At 37.5% G+C, this 16,436-nt stretch overlaps 1 protein-coding gene across 7 annotated transcripts in view; it reads right to left on the minus strand.

The window, feature by feature from the left end:
- Window positions 1–16,436, minus strand: part of NLGN1 (neuroligin 1) — an 836,831-nt gene that overhangs the window by 39,221 nt on the left and 781,174 nt on the right. The window lies entirely within an intron of this gene.

The raw sequence follows: 16,436 nt of genomic DNA on the forward strand, positions 1-16,436 counted from the left end.
AATTCCTGTTTTGCTGGGCTAAATGTTCTCCTGAGTAGATTTCTAAATGTATTTGGTGATGATATCCTTAAAACTTCAGGACATATGAAATTTTGGTGACAAGGTTGGGAAAATTTAGGTCAAATGCTCTACAGGTTGGTTTCATTTTATGTTAGTACTAAAACAAAACAAAAGAACAAACAAAAGAACTAGCCATCATTAGAACAGTGAGAGCAATAATTTCTTCTTCTTCTTTTTTTTAAACAAAGCCCAAAAGGATATGATATAAAAACATTCACCAAAGAGAAGAAATGTGAAGAGAAATTATTTTAAAATTTAAGATATAAGATAATTTTGGGAAGAGAAGATTTTTCTTATATATTTTTAAATTGAGGTTATAAACTGCACAATTTTATTTTACATTAATTTGGTGCTAAAAGCATAACTGAGTGATTTAGTGTGGAATGACTAAATTTCATATTCTTTTTATTCATATGGAACTTAAAGTAGGTTACTGAAAAGAACTATAGAAATTAAAGTTTAAATGCCCACATAAAGAATTAAAGGAAAAAGAAACTATATGTCAATATGTCGTGGGTATAACCAAATGTAAGCTAGAAGTTAGCATACAATATTGAATGTAATAAACACTGACTTTGCATTATTACTAAACAATGAAATGACGAGGGTGGTAATGGTGACCATTTCTCAGATGCTTGGTATTCATTAAATACCATCTTCAGGGCAGCACTCTCTCTGTGGAAATCCCCCCAATTTGCAAATCATTCCTTTGGCTCCAGAGGAGACTCATCCAAATAGTTCACTATCATTATGCCATAAAATCAGGGAATATGGGACTTCGTGGTTTTATAGAGGACTAACCCAGACAGAAAGGCAATGCCGTTTCTCCATGTGGCCACCAGAAAGAACAGCCTTGCAAGATGAGAAAAGAGTCAGGTGCGGAGCATGTCAGCATCTGCCAGGCCAGCTGAACTTGAAAGCAGCATCCTAGTTGGGCATTCTGGTGTGAAAGAAAGGCAAGAGAGTCCCAAACATTGGGAATCAGGAGTCCAGAGGCACCTGGATTGGGGAGAGTGCTACCGCGCAGAAAAACTGGGAGCTACCAAAGGCCAGTCCACCTGTTTTTCTGTTCCTTCAACACCGGTCCCGTCGGTGGCCTGTAATCTTCAACACTGAGGAACGCTGGTTTGGAAAACCATGGAAAAGTCTGTTGTCCAGACTGCTTAAGCTCCCTCATTCCTACCATCAGCCCTTGCCGCTTGTCATGAGCTATTTCTCCATATCTTAGACTCTTAGGACCCTAATTTTCTCTACCTCGCCTTATGAATCATTCCTCAGCAAGTGGATCTCCATATATAGGCATTAAATGGCAAACAGTTTCTTTGGAGGCACACTGACAAATATCAATCAAAAATGAAACTCCATCTGACTAAATATATGTCTTTGAGCACCTATTCCTAGGCACTCTGGGAATACAGAGGCAAAGGAGATCCAGTCTTTGCAGGTCAGTAAACAGCATAGACATGTAATAAAATAAAGTATGAAAAGTTTAACAATAGAATAATCTAGAAAGAAGAGAAGTGCACAAAGCAAACAAACAAACAAACAAAATTTAAAAAACCCACCACCACACACACACACACACAAGCAAAAAACCTAGGAAGACTTCCTGGAGGAAATGACATAGCTAGCTCTTATTTAAAAAATTTTTTTTGATTTTTTTATTTGAGAGAGAGTGTGTGAAAGAAAGAGCACAAGCAAGGAGAGAGACAGAGGGGGAGGGAGAAGCAGGCTTCCAGCGCTCAATCCCAGGACCCTGGGATCATGAACTAAGCTGAAGACAGATACTTAACTGATTGAGCCACCCAGATGCCCCAAGATAGCTAGCTCTTGTGAGGTAATAATATTAAAAGCTGGCATTTATTGAGCAGTTTCTATGTTGTTGGTGGAAGCCAGATTATGAAGGATCATATATGCCATGCTGAAAGCTGATCTTCTAATCTTACATCAAAGTTCAAGGAGGGGCTTTCACATACAAGGGAAATAGGAGGTTGCATGAATCTTCTATCAATTTGACAGCAACATGGAAAGTATATCAGGGAAGTATAAGCCTAGAGGGAGAAAATTCTATTTTAAAGATTATTGGATTATTCTTAGTGAGGAGTGATGTCAACTAAACCTAAAGCCCTAAGAATAAGAAGGGAAAATACTAGATGGTTCTTTGCACATAACAAGAGTTGAGTCTGTTACTCTTTGACGTTTATTTGTGTGATATCAGGAATTACACCTTCACCAAATCTGCACGTTTTTGAGAGTGAAAGGGGACATTATTAACAATTATATCTAGAGAGGTGGTGTAAATAAACCAAGAGTATTCCAAGTAACCTCTTTTTTTTTTTTTTTTTAAGATTTTATTTATTTACTTAACAGAGGTCACAAGTAGGCAGAGAGGCAGGCAGAGAGAGAGAGGTGGAAGCAGGTTCCCCGCTGAGCAGGGAGCCTGATGCGGGGCTCCATCCCAGAACCCTGGGGATCATGACCCGAGCTGAAGGCAGAGGCTTTAACCCACTGAGTCACCCAGGCGCCCCTCCAGGTAACCTTTTAAATTTAGTTTTAAGAAACTGGTGGTAGCCCCACAGAGAAGTCATTTGTAGGTAGAAAGGAGAAACATCTCAGAATGTCCAAAGTGTCAACTTTTAAGAACTGACCTGCTGAATCCTAACTCAACCTATTTTTTGGAAAACAGAGGGCAGATACACAAAATTGTCCAGCCATGACTATCAGACATAAAACTACCTGGCATAGAGAGGATTCCAGACTTACTGTGACAACTGACTTTCCACTGAGGTGATTTCTCAATGTCCTGCACCTTCCTGTGGCTCTAGTTTGCTCCCCCTTTGTACATTTCCTGATCCTCTCAGTTCCTAGAGGGACAGAGCTAAAGGGGCAGGACAGTCCATCCACCTAGCTGCGCTGTGATCGGGCTGGCAGAGAGATTCACAAGCTCTCTTTAGAGCTTGAGCCGTGTAGACTTTAGCAATGGGTCAGATGTGCTTTTGGGTGTTACTGCCGGACAGCACATTGAAACGAAAGCAGAGAGACAAATGTGTTTTCCTTGGAATTCATTAGAAAAGTTCCTGCCATGTGGATTAGGGCTCAAATTAATTTTCATAAACCAATCATAGGCTACTATTTAAAGTGTTTTGCTATGTTTTATATCCTTTTTAAATTTCTGTGGTTTTAAAAGGCATTTAGTGACTAATAGCTGTGCATGCCATTGTTGAAGAATTAGAAAAAAAGAAAAGGTAGAAAAATGAAAATAATTATCACCCATAATTACTTCACCTGAATATCTACTGTTAAACAAGAGAATTCCTTATATTTATGTATACAATGTGTACAACCTTCATGTGGCTTTTTCGCTTAAAATTGCATCAGAAATAATTCCTTATACCACCAAAGTCACTTCAAACAATAACATATAATAACAGGATAACATTTTGTCTTGTAAATACCCTATAATTTATTAATAATTTCTCTATATTGGGACATTTAGATGGTTGCCAATATTTCACTAAAACAACTAATACCGAGGTGAATGCTGCTGTGCATACGTCATTTTTTTCTCTATTCTGATCATCTTTAGGTTTTTAGTAGTAATGCAAGTACTGGGAGAACTCTACTCATATTTTAAGATAGATATATACTGTGCAATCTCTTTCAAGAAAGTTTATATCACTCACACATGAATACTATTGAATGTTGGATCCATATCATTATATTACCCTTAGCACTAGGTATTATAAGTTTTGTAATCATCTCTGATAATTTCATGGGGGAAAATGGCAGCTCATTTTCTTTTAATTTGTATTTCTTTGATTTTTTTTTAATGAGGCTGCAAATTTCCTCATGTTCACGAATACATTTAAGCTTCGTTGATTGAAATTTTCCCAGGAAGACACTTATCTCAATTCTCAGTCATCTTTTGAAGTTGAACATAGTGTTTTTTCAATTTTATACTTACTTTCTAATGATAGGGTCTCATAAGGCACCTAAGAAGGTGCTGTGCACACAGTAGGTGTCTAGTACATGTAAGGGTAAGAGCCTTATTTGCATTTCACTATATTGCCATGAATGAGTATGTAAGGGTTTCATTTGTAGGAAATTCTTCTAGAAAAATGTATCTTAAGATGATAGTGAAACGGGAAAAAATGTCTTCATGAGAAGGAATTTAAGGAGTTTTCTGAACTTCCTTTAATTTATCAATTTGGGATGAGTGTGTTTCTTGTGAAGTTAGTATCACATAAGCATTGGAGGCTCTCGTGTATTCTGTCCAGACAGGTGTATATTGGCAAAACTCCAAATGCAGGCCAAGGAACAGTAATGGTAACAGGTTTATGTAAGCCACACCTAGAAATCCTTTTAAAAGTGATATCGCATAATCACAATTAACAACAAAATGGAAATTATTCTATTCTTTTGATTTCTTCTAATTGAACACTGCCTTAAATTAATTCACCAAAATTCCAACAATATTTTAAACAGATTTAGCAAATCCTACAAATATGTATATCTGCTTGGGTTTTTTTCTTTTTAGAGCATTCATTAGCAGGAAACTTTTACTTAAGAAAAAGACAAAAGACCTGAAAGAAATATAGAATGTGGGACACCTGGGTGGCTAAGTCGTTAAGTGGCTGCCTCTGGCTCAGGTCAAGATCCCAGAGTCCTGCATTGGGCTCCCTGTGCAGCAAGAAGCCTGCTTCTCCCTCTCCCACATCCCCTGCTTATGTTCCCTCTCTCGCTGAGTCTCTCCGTCCAAAAAAAAAAAAAAAAAACAAAAACAAAAAAAACAAAAAACCAAAACTTAAGAAAAAAAGAAATATAGTAAGCTTCAAATCAAGCCAGGAAAATAAACATACCATTTGAATTTTATTAATTTTGGCATTACATGATCTGATTTTGTTGCATTTGTAAACAGAGCTTGAAGAAAAGGGCAAGGGAATAAGGTGCGTGTGTATTATGAGCCAGGCTTGATGGATACCTCAGTCTCATTTTTAGATGAGGAAGCTGAGACTCAAATGTTAGAAAACTCGCACAAGATCTCACAGTTAATAAATGGCAGATTCACAATTAAAACCTATTTCTGCCTGGCACTGAAGCCCATGATCTTTCTAGTTCACTTTTTGTCTCTTGTTACAGTCTTAGATTTAGTAGCTCATTTAATTTTCTTAATACTTCTATATGATGGGAATTGCAATGACCTATTTTACTGTGGGGAAATTAAAACACAGAGAGGTGAAGCATTTGTTCAAGGTCACACAGCTAGTAAGCAGCAGAGCTAGGAAACAAATTCAGGCGGTCTGAGACTAGAGTATGCACACTGAATCCTAACACTGCCCTACCACTTGCCATGCTAGGAGGATAGATGGAATCAATGAACTTCAGTGGAAATAGGACATTACAGCCTAATTTCTACTATGTGACACCATTCAGGAAATGATCAATGTCTGCTTTACAATCGATATAATGTAGTAGTCTATTTACATGATGAATATTTGTACTATTTCTTGGTCACCACAGAAACCTGATAGACTAGAAACACCATGTTATTATCTCGTCAATAGTTTTATACAAAAATGCTTATCTGGGGGCAGGCCATACTCAGTAGAAGAGCTGTGAAAAGAAAGGGCATGTTTCATGCTACAGTTTGAAATGAAATTTTTTTCACTTAATGTAGATAAAGAACAAATGGACTTTTATTTGCAGGAGCATATTATCACTGGAATTAAAATGCAACTATATAGTTACCCTATGCTGAATAGCATCTATGCCACACTTATTTTCTAAAAGACATTTTAGAAATGTCTCCTTTCCCCTTATATCCACAGTGAAGAAAAAATATTAGTGTCTCCAGTTCTGTTTCCTTGGCCGCTATCACATAGTAGTATCCTGCAAACACATGCCTTTGGGGATTAAGGTAAATGATTTATGCTAATAAAACCATGATTAGACTCATAATTGAGCCAAATTCTGTTATGTGGAACTGCATGCCATTTGATTTGCAAAAGTTGTTCCATCTGACTTTACAGGAAGATACACTGATGATCTATCATTTTAATTTCTTTCATGAGCACTCACTGGAAAAAAAGTAGCAAATGACGAGGTTGTTTATTTGTTAGAGCAGTGCTCCTCCAAAATCAAATGAACAAAGGTAATCTTAATTTCATGAATCAATTATCTTAATAAATACCTACATAATTAACTGAGGAATTCTCTTTGGAAAAGCCAATTGAGAAATGATTTCAATGTAAGCAAGTAGAAAGAGACAAAACACAATAGTTCTAAGCTAATAATAGACTATTCCCCACCATCATATATGGTATAGAAACTTTCTTAAGTATATGTACAAATATACATCAAATATCACTTAAGCATTTATAACGTGCAAATTATGTCATGTTTGATTCTGTTATTTTGGGGTCATACAATGGCCAAATTTACAGGCAACTAGCCAAATTAAAATTTTAATACACTTGATATATCTGAATAAGACTAATACGTATTAGATTATGATGACATTAATTTCTTCCTCCATTTCTGTACTTGGAATATAATTCTACTTGGATTAATTTAATAATGCTATTTAATACATATTTTTGGAAGATTTTTGAAATCTGGGTCCCAATACAGACACATTTTCCATCAGACAGCTATTAATCTTTAAGACATTTTCTTTGTCTTTTTAGGTCACAGTTTTCTCATCTGTGAAATAAATAGGTTGAACTAGATGGATTCTGTTCATCTAGAACAGAAGAATACTCAATGAATGTGACTGCACTGATAAATTATGAAATGATTAAAAGTAAAAATAAAACAATTATATTAAGTGGTAAGACTACTGTGTGCTTAGAAAAATCAAGAAGAGATTAAGGAATAGAAGAGAATTGTGTTTGAATGCCTGTTGTAACTGATGAGCTTTGTCACCTTCTATTAATTTTTTTGAGCTTTTGATTCCTCATCTGTAAAATGGAGATGGTAGTAAAAAAATTAATTTTTTCCCCCCAGGAAGTAGGAAAAGTGAGTATTCCCTCAGGTGGCTGTGTTTTAGTCTTACAATTTCATAAGAATTTGGTTAATATAATGAATCCATAGTTTTTAAAATTACCTAAGTGTTCAGTTAGCTACTTGTACAGGTAATAAACATTGATTTTTATGTTTCATGTAAAGTCTATGTGAACCTGGCAGGTAGTACAAGGATTGCTCATTCCCATTTATAAATTCAAGTAAAGCCTTTGAAATTAATCCTCATTACTTTTAATGATTTGCCTTTTTAAACCTTACTAAACCAGGCATAGGATTATTTTTAATATTCAAAATCACTAAAAATCAAGGATCCTAACTCTACTTGCTTTCATTTCTTGTATACCAATAATAAATAATCAGGTATTTAAGATATAACTTCATTAAACCACATGTGTTCCTTTGCAGCTGGGACAAATGGAAAAATTCATCACTTCTAGAAGTGAATAATTCCCTGAACTGCCAATTTAGATAGAATGGCTGTAATCAGGCAGCCCAAGAAATAGGTGAAATATTCACAAAAGTATATTTCAGCAAGTCACTTCTTCATTTTAGTGTTGTTTTAAATTTTAGTGGACGGTATATAGCCCTTTTTGATTGAGTAACAGACATTGCACCTAGTTGTTATGTCATAAAATACTTAAAAAGTAGAGGAAGTAACAGTAAAATTCAGTGTATCATGACTCTAGTAAGAGTTAATTTCAATAAAACTAGCCTAAAAAGTGTCTTATACGTAGATTGTCTTTAATAGAGCCCCAATGTTACAGCAATATGGAAATCTCCCACAAACTATAATTAAAATTACCACTTCAGTGTCGTTAATTGAACCGGGGCGGGGGGGGGGGAGGGAGGAAAGAAAAGAAAAGAAAAGAAAAACAAAAAAAACAAACAAAAAAACTGCTAGAGAACATACCTCTTAAATCATGACCTGTTTAGTTCTTCATGCTGAGTTCTTGCATTGTATGAGAGATGAATGGTCACAGATAACACCTAGATAACCTGGGGGGAGCAGCTAATGGTTCATCTCTTCCCTCTATGATGCAGTATGTGCCTTTAATTAGAAACCATATACTTTCTTGGCACCCACAGTTATTTCCTAGCTGTACTTATAAAGAACTTCCATGTTTTCTTCATAGCTGAGACAATTCCAGCCATCTGTCTCTTAATCATCTTTTTGAACATATTTTTAATGATCCAGGGGATAATTAAGTCTTGGCGGCCATTAGCGAGTTTTAATTTTGTTTCATATAGAAAACATGACATTCAGTATAAAGGAGAAAACTATGTAGAAATTTGTGATCATGTCTGTACAAATTTTAATAAAAAAGATCTTTCTGCTCTTTTGCTATATTCACATTGCTATTTCCATTCTAGAAATCTTTTCCTTCACTTGTTTAATATGCTTTGCTACCCTAGAGTTTGATTGTAATGATACAAAACAAAAATAACCCCAACTCCCCCAAAAAGTGAAGACACTTCATAGTACTAATTACAAACCTTGTTTTTCTCCATCCCTTTATTTCTGATTTGCAAGAATAATCTAATAGCACAGGGAAAAACATATAGTACAAGGTATGCTGTATCCCTTTGGTTATCCGTGTTACAAGTTGGGTTGGGCCAGATGCTGGTTGTTGAATTTTCTCCTCCCTTTGCCTACCACACAAAATGAATGTCCATTAATCCTGAGGGTAGGGATCCCTGAAAAGGTTTACTGGGATCTGAAAATCCTTAAAATTCCAGATATATTTTTTTTGTCTGTAGAAAAAGATCATACTTTTTTTTTGAAGATTTTATTTATTTATTTGACAGAGAGAGACACAGCGAGAGAAGGAACAGAAACAGGGGGAGTGAGAGAAGGAGAAGCAGATTTCCCGCTGAGCAGGGAGTCTGATGTGGGGCTTGATCCCAGGACCTTGGGATCATGACCTGAGCTGAAGGCAGACATTTAACCACTGAGTCACCTGGGTGCCCCAAAAGATCATATTTTTCATTAAAATTTCAAACAAGATCCCAAACTCTCGTTTTGGGATTATTTAAGAATATTATTTTATAGTTAACATCTCAGGTTGCACAGATAGCTCTTCCTAACCCAGGTATGGAATTAATGAGATAAATAGGAAAGTTGTCTCTTTATGTGCTGGGAGAGAAGAAAAGGGCAGGAAGGAGAGTGGAGAAACTGTATTGAACCCAAAATAAAAACATGGGCTATTACTCAGAAGGCTTGAATTTTCCTTTTGATTTAACCCATGAGAAGCTCTTCAAATTTATACTTATCAATTGTTCCATCTTGATGTCAGATTCCTTGCCTCTAAACAGAGTGAGTTGGGTTACATTAGTAATGTTCAAAGCATGTTCTTGATGCCCTAAGGGAACTGGAGAAGTCTGGAGAAGTATTTCAGTGACCCTCCTAAGATGAAAGACTATGAAAAAAAGCTCAGTGAGGTTCACGCACTTCCTAAAGGGAAAGATGGAGGTGGTAGATGCCAAGTGAGTATACAGATTTACATCTTCAAGGTAGCGCCTTAAAGTTGCGTTAAGTGGTTCCTTTGGATGCTCATATCATTCTTTTTTGGAGATGTTGAAAGTGCTCAAACTTCTAGAAGAACATTTTATATATGGTATAGGAATTAATATTTACAATTCTATTTCCTCCACTGAATTGTCAGTAACTCAACAGAGGCCTTATCTCTTGCCCATCTCTGGAACCTAGGAAGTAGTTGTTATATGGAAGGAGAAAGATAAACAGAAGGTAAAGGAAAATAATGGGTGCAGCAGTATGGAAGATGGATTAAATGTTCAGGAAACAAATAAGAGGCAAGCAGAATGTCAGGACTGTCGTGCACTGATTATCTACGCAGTGGGATGGAGAGATGGGATTAAACTTGAGAGATAGTCAAGAGATAGAATGCTTGTGATTTCATGGCAGCTTGGCAGGAAAGATGGGGGAGGAGGCTCCAAACTAACTTTCAAATTTCTTGTATTTAGTTCTCATTAACCAGGAGAGAAAATACAGAAGGAGGAGCAATTTGGGAGGTAATGATTTGTTACATTATGGTCATGTTTCTGGGGGCACCAAGTCATGTGGCCCTTTAGTGTCTTTGGGTACTCTTTGTGATTTAAGATGCCAAATCTGTTTATGTTTGGGGGCGGTGGTCAACAAAGTTTGAAAAACATTTCTTAAAGAAGTACTCATGAGACACTCGGTTGTCAACAAAGTACTTGTTCTCAACTTAGGACACATATTTAGAAGTCAGCAAAAGACATCTGGCTGTTCACAATAATTTTGAGAGTTGCCAGTGGGCGGGTTAGTTGAAGGCAGGTGAGTGGGTGAGATTAAGTAAAGGAAAGAGAGAAGGAAGAAACCCTGGAGCATACCAACAGTAAGGGAAAGACAGAGGAAAAGGAGACAGGAAAAGAAACTAGAAAAGTGTCCTGCAAGCTAAGAGAGAAGACCGAGCTTGTTAGGAAGCTAATTGTGTGTGATACTTGGGATTTATGCCAAGAAAATGACATGGATTTGAACAGAGTTCCCTGTAGGAACTTAGGATGAAGTACCAAAACGACACTGGCCAGACTAACAATAAATAGAAAAAGCAGAATAGGCACACTAACTTGGCACAAAGGGAGAGGAAGATAGATAAAGCACATATTTGGTTAGGACGGCAAGCGTAGGAGGTGATGTGGGAGGTGGTGCGAGGGATAAGAACAATGTGAGGTTGTCAGCTCTCCTCTGATCAATGTGAGAACCCTGTTAGCAGAAGGGAAAGTATTTTCAGTGATTTACTGAAAAGACATATAAAGCCCCTGAAGGAGTTCTGATCAGCTACTCTCTTCTCTGGTGGCACAAAACAGGCAAGAATCTAGACAAGTAAATCAGATGAAATGTGAGAATTGATTTTGAAAATGTGAAAAAATTAGCGGCACACTTCAAAAAGTAAAGTACAACCTTAGAATAGAAAAAGTATAAGGAAAAAAAAAGATGTGTTTTCAAATAAACACTTCCATTTATACCAATTCAATAACTCCATATGGTAAAATAGATACAAACAGCAGCTAGGATGGTCTAATCAACACCTGGGAAGAAATGGATGAAGGAAATGAGCCAGTGGTGTGCGAAGGGAGATTACATTTACATGTGTCTTGTGAACCTGAAAAATGGAAGAGAATTGCAACCTCGGAGAAAAGAAAACTTTGCTTGCCCAAACAGGAATCTTATTTGGCCAGATATATTGACTGAGCTGAATCTAATGAGTTCTTGTGCCGATGCAAAATGGACCCCAAACCCAACCTAGGAACCTTTTTTTCTAAAAATGATTAAGTGAGAGAGAACCACGTTGATCGTGAAATAGTAAATTATTTGCTTTGCAAGCCACGTATTACCTCTGTTCACTGTATAAAATAATGTGTGCATTGATTTGGGCTGGGAAGAATGCTCTAATTTATAAGTTTTCTAAACTTTAAATTAGATTAACTTTTGTCTACTGAATCTTTGCATAGAGCAAAAGAATGAACTCTTAGTCCTAGAAGTCTTTAGTTGAAGTAGTCACAAAATAAAGTATGAGAAAGAATTATACAAATCTGCTTCTATTATAGCTATCTAAGAGGTTTCAAATAAAAAAAAATGCTTGCTGCATAAGTTAACAAACCATAAAATCAAGAAGACTGTGTCTGTGTATAATATGTGTATGCAATAACCCATTAATGAAAGACTTAGGATTTAAATTTTTGGAATACTCATGTCTAGTCATCTCAAAATATTGAAAGATTGAGGGCTATAAATTTAATTCTCCTACCGAAGGGGGTCGAATAGAACCTCCTTAAAATGTATGTCCCCTTGGACCTCAGAATATGAGTTTACTTAGAAATATGATCTTTGCAGGTATAATTAGTTAAGTAAGATAAGGTCATACTGGATTTGGGTGGGCCTGAAATCCAATGATTAGTGTCTTTATAAAAGAGAGGGACATTCAGACTGGAGCATGCAGGGAAGAAGCTATGTGACTGACTGAGGGAGCCAGAGATTGGCATGATGCAGCTGTAAGCTAAGGAACATGAAAGATTGCTGGGAGCCACCCAAAGAGGCAAAGAAGGTTCTTCTCTAGAACCTTAGGAGAGTGCATGGCCTTGCCAACAACTTGACTTCGGATTTCTAGCCTCCAGAACTTCGAGTAAATTTCTGTATTTTAAGACCACCCAGTTTGTGGTAATTTATTATGGGGGCCCAAGGAGAGTAAAATACCCACTATTTTAGAAAATGACATGTTTAGGTATGTTCACATAAGTTCTGCTTTCTCAGAAAGCTTTAATAAACTTCAAGAATTATTCAAGACACCAAGAAGTTAAGTGACTTGCCCAAGGTCATTTGGTACATGCATCTTTGTTGTCATTGGAACCCAAGACCACCAGTTCTTGGAAGTCTTCGCAATAGTCAGGAGTCTCTTGCTGCCTCTAACTTTACAAGGATAATTCTATAGAAAAATGGCTCTTGTAAATTCTGCTGTCATTCAGTAGGAGCTGGCAAAGTGCTCACGCTGATGGCTTTCGTGATTAGAATGCAGGGCAAACAGCCCCACACTCTGGCTTATAAAACAAGCTAAAGTGTCGCCTGCTTCCTCACCTCATCATTTCTAAGAATGGTACTTATCTTTCAAGCCACAAAACAGTGCTGATGCCAAGGCTATAAAAAGTATTATATGGTTCTGCCTGCCATCTTTTCAAGGTGGGCTGGCAAAGCAGAGGACCACAGACAGAAAAATGGAGTAATAAAGTTTAAATAGTAGGCAATAATATTAATCTGCTGTGCTGCAGTGCCGATTAAGAGATTGAACCAACTCCCTGCAGTTCTAATTGGATTTTCCTGTGTTTTCTACAACCCTTAGGGCTCTACTCTGATAAATCCTATTTTTGCTTGCCATTTATTCCCCGTGAATGACTCTATGTAATGGACTTATCTGTAAAAACACACAAATGCCTGTATTGCCATAGACTATTCTGTGATTTTCTTTGTAGACTGTTGGCATGTGACTTTCCAAAGAGCACATAATTAATACACTGAGTCGCTGGGTTAATTGTTGTCTAGATGTTTCATATGAAAAATAAGATAGAAGGCTACAGCTCAGATACTGAGAAAGCAGAGTCATGTATATCATGATGTTCTAGAAAACTGTATTATGTCAACACTAGGAAAATAGATCCATACTTCATTGTGGATAATATCTGAGGTAATCAAATGTAAAATGAAAGAGGAATAAAACTTTATGTATACACATGTCAGGGATATGTCTCAAATCCGCAATATCATTTTTACATGGTCGATTCACTATTATTTTTTTTAAAGATTTTATTTATTTATTTGTCAGAGAGAGAGAGAGTGTGTACAAGCAGGAGGAGCAGCTGGCAGAGGGGGAAGCAGGCTCCCCTGCCCTATGTCGAATTCGATCCCAGGACCTCGGGGTCATGATCTGAGCTGAAGGCAAGACGTTAACCGACTGAGTCACCCAGGTGTCCTGATTCACTATTATTTTGAAATAATGCTATCTATGCCTGAATTTGTCTTCAAGTGTGTGTATATGTAGCCAAAGAATTACTTGTGTCAGAATATCCTTATCACTGCTCGGTTGTGATTCCAATAAGAAACATTTAGCTCCAGTTATAGAACATTAATTATGTATGCCTAGGTCTAGATCAGAGGAGAGTATGTGAAGCAGGGTCTCAGTATGGGCGTCTCTTCAGGAGATCTCCATACTGAATTACATCCAAAATTTTCATTGAGTAGGTCTGCTCAGTTTGTCTGATTTTATCATACGGCATGCTTTTAGTTTTGGTTTATTCGGATACCCTGAAACCACATACTTCTGGGGAGGTGTTCCCCAGCATCTCCACACAAATTCTCAAACTCAGTAAGTTGCCCAAATTTTCTGCTTCAGGCTCCATGGACAACATCTCTGCTCTCCAGCTTGTGGTGTTTTGCCTACCAGACTCTGTGGACACCTTAGTCCCGAATGTCAGTTACTGTGGCTTCATCTCTCTGCCTGTTCTCTTCCTGCTACAGTGCCCATTCTGTCTTCTAACGTCTTCTTCACACTACCTTCCAGATGACTCCTACTTGTCTAATCCGTGGCAGCTGACATTCTGACCTAATGCTGTTATCTGGGAAAACTGCACTGCAGTCATCAGTCCTGCTTATTTTCTGATGGTGTGTCTTGCTTTTATGCTGTTTCCCCGAACTAAACTCCCCCGACCCTCCCGGTTTTCACTTCCAGGTCTGACCCGTGATTTCTAACTCTCCATAACAACAGATACTTACTAAAGCAGGTATCATTGTGCCAAGGAACTGGACTGCTTGGGATTTGAAAGTGAACAGACAGTGTCCCTATTTTCAAGGAGACAATGGCCTGTTGAGGAGAGATCTGTTTTGTCGTACTCCTACTAAGCGGTAGGAGGTTTACCCTTAAATCTCACAGCTGTGGGTTCTGTAGGCTTGGCAGACTTGTTGGTCTTCTGGGATGTTTTCTAAAATGTCAAAGATCTGCACTGCATTCTAGATTTTTAAAATCAGAATCTTCACAAGTGGGGTCAAGGAATCTGTTTAAGCAAACACCACCTATGACTATGTGATTATGTAGCAGATCATCTGAGGAACCTGCCTTGAGACTTATTTTCATAGCAACTCTATGGAGTAGGTTACATAATCCCCATTTTACAAATGAAGATACAGGAGAAGAGTGGAAAGTTATGTAGCTTTCCCAACTGAAGAGTGGAAGAGGCATGAACCAAACCCAATCTAGATGGCTTAAAAACCACTGTCACTCCACTCTACTTATTCACAGAGACTCTTACCTGTGATTCCCCTTCCAGAGTGGCCTCCCAGACAATCTGTATAATAATAGTTGTAGCTGGTACTATTGACAGCTGTGATGGTTAATTTTAGATGTCAACTTGACTGGGCCATGGGATGCCCAGACATCCGGCCAAACACTATTTTGGAAGTGTCTGGGAAGGTATTTCTGGATGAGATTAATTTGAATCATACACTGAGTATAGCAGATTGCCCTCCCCACTGTGGGTTGGGCTTCATCCAATCAACTAAAGACCTGACTAGGATAAAAAAGCCAACCAAGGAGGCTTGACTGTTGAGCTGGGAAGTTGGTCTCTCCTGGTCTTTTGTATTGGATGAAACATTGATCCTTTTTGGGTCTTGAACCTGCTGGCTTTTGGATGGTAACTACATGTCAGCTTTTCTGGCCCTCCAACTTGCAGTTTGCAGATTTCGGGGTTTCTCAGCCTCCGTACCGACATGAGCCTATATATATATATAGGCTCATGTCGTTATGTATGTATATATACATACATGCATATACATACATATACATGTACTCTCTCCTAATATTTTTGTTTCTCTGGGGGACCCTCACTAATATAATAGCATTTTCCAGCATTTTAGAAAATAGAGAACCATTTTTTGGATATCTTGACAAGTTGCCTGAAATAAACTTGGACATTTCATACTTATTTTAAAGAGTATGAACTGAGTATGAACAAATATGGCAGAAAATGATCTAGGTCAGAATGAGTCACCAGCTGAACATAAACCAGGATTGTTCTGTCAGAACTAGAGCATCATCCCAGTCTTGACAAATGGCAATAACAGCCCAGAGGCAATCCTTGCACTTTAGGGAACTGATGAAATGCTTTCAAACAATAGAAAATGGGCTACTGTCAGCCAGATCCCTGAACAGAGTGGGAAACTTGGAGAATGCCAAGACCAAGAAACCACAATCACGATGAAGCCCAAGAGGGAAAAAAAAGCTCGAGAAATGTAGGTTACTTATCTGATACAGACTCAATGTATAATGCCTCACTTAATGCTGTTCTGAGACACCGCTCTTCAGAGTGGTCTTATTTTAAAGGGTCATGTTAGCCCCCAACCAAAAGTGTTCCAAAGATGAGCATGTCCTGTTTTGAAGAAGGTCCACAGCATGGACCTTGGCTATGATACTATCACAGAGTAAGGTTCTCAAGGACATAAGTGCTGTTTATTGAAAAAGCTACTCCCATTTCTTTGTGGCAAGGCAAAGAAATGGAGGAAAGATTTTGGTTAAACTAAGAAAAATTTAGAAGACTGAGTGAAGTAAGGCAACATTGTACTTAAACCATTTCTGATAATCTCCTTCCTATTTCTTAATCTCCCTCGAGGAAAGATGATGCAGCAATACTGCAAAAACCTATACTGGGAGCGTTTTTATTATCTGTCTTAAATCCTCCCTAATGCAATTTTACCTTATTACCCTTGGGAAGGTAAGGGGTGGCCAATGAATGGCATTAGTCATAGTTTTTTTTTTTTTTTTTTTTTTGGT

This window comes from Mustela nigripes, chromosome 2 (assembly GCF_022355385.1).
Source record: "Mustela nigripes isolate SB6536 chromosome 2, MUSNIG.SB6536, whole genome shotgun sequence".
Lineage (NCBI taxonomy): Eukaryota > Metazoa > Chordata > Mammalia > Carnivora > Mustelidae > Mustela > Mustela nigripes.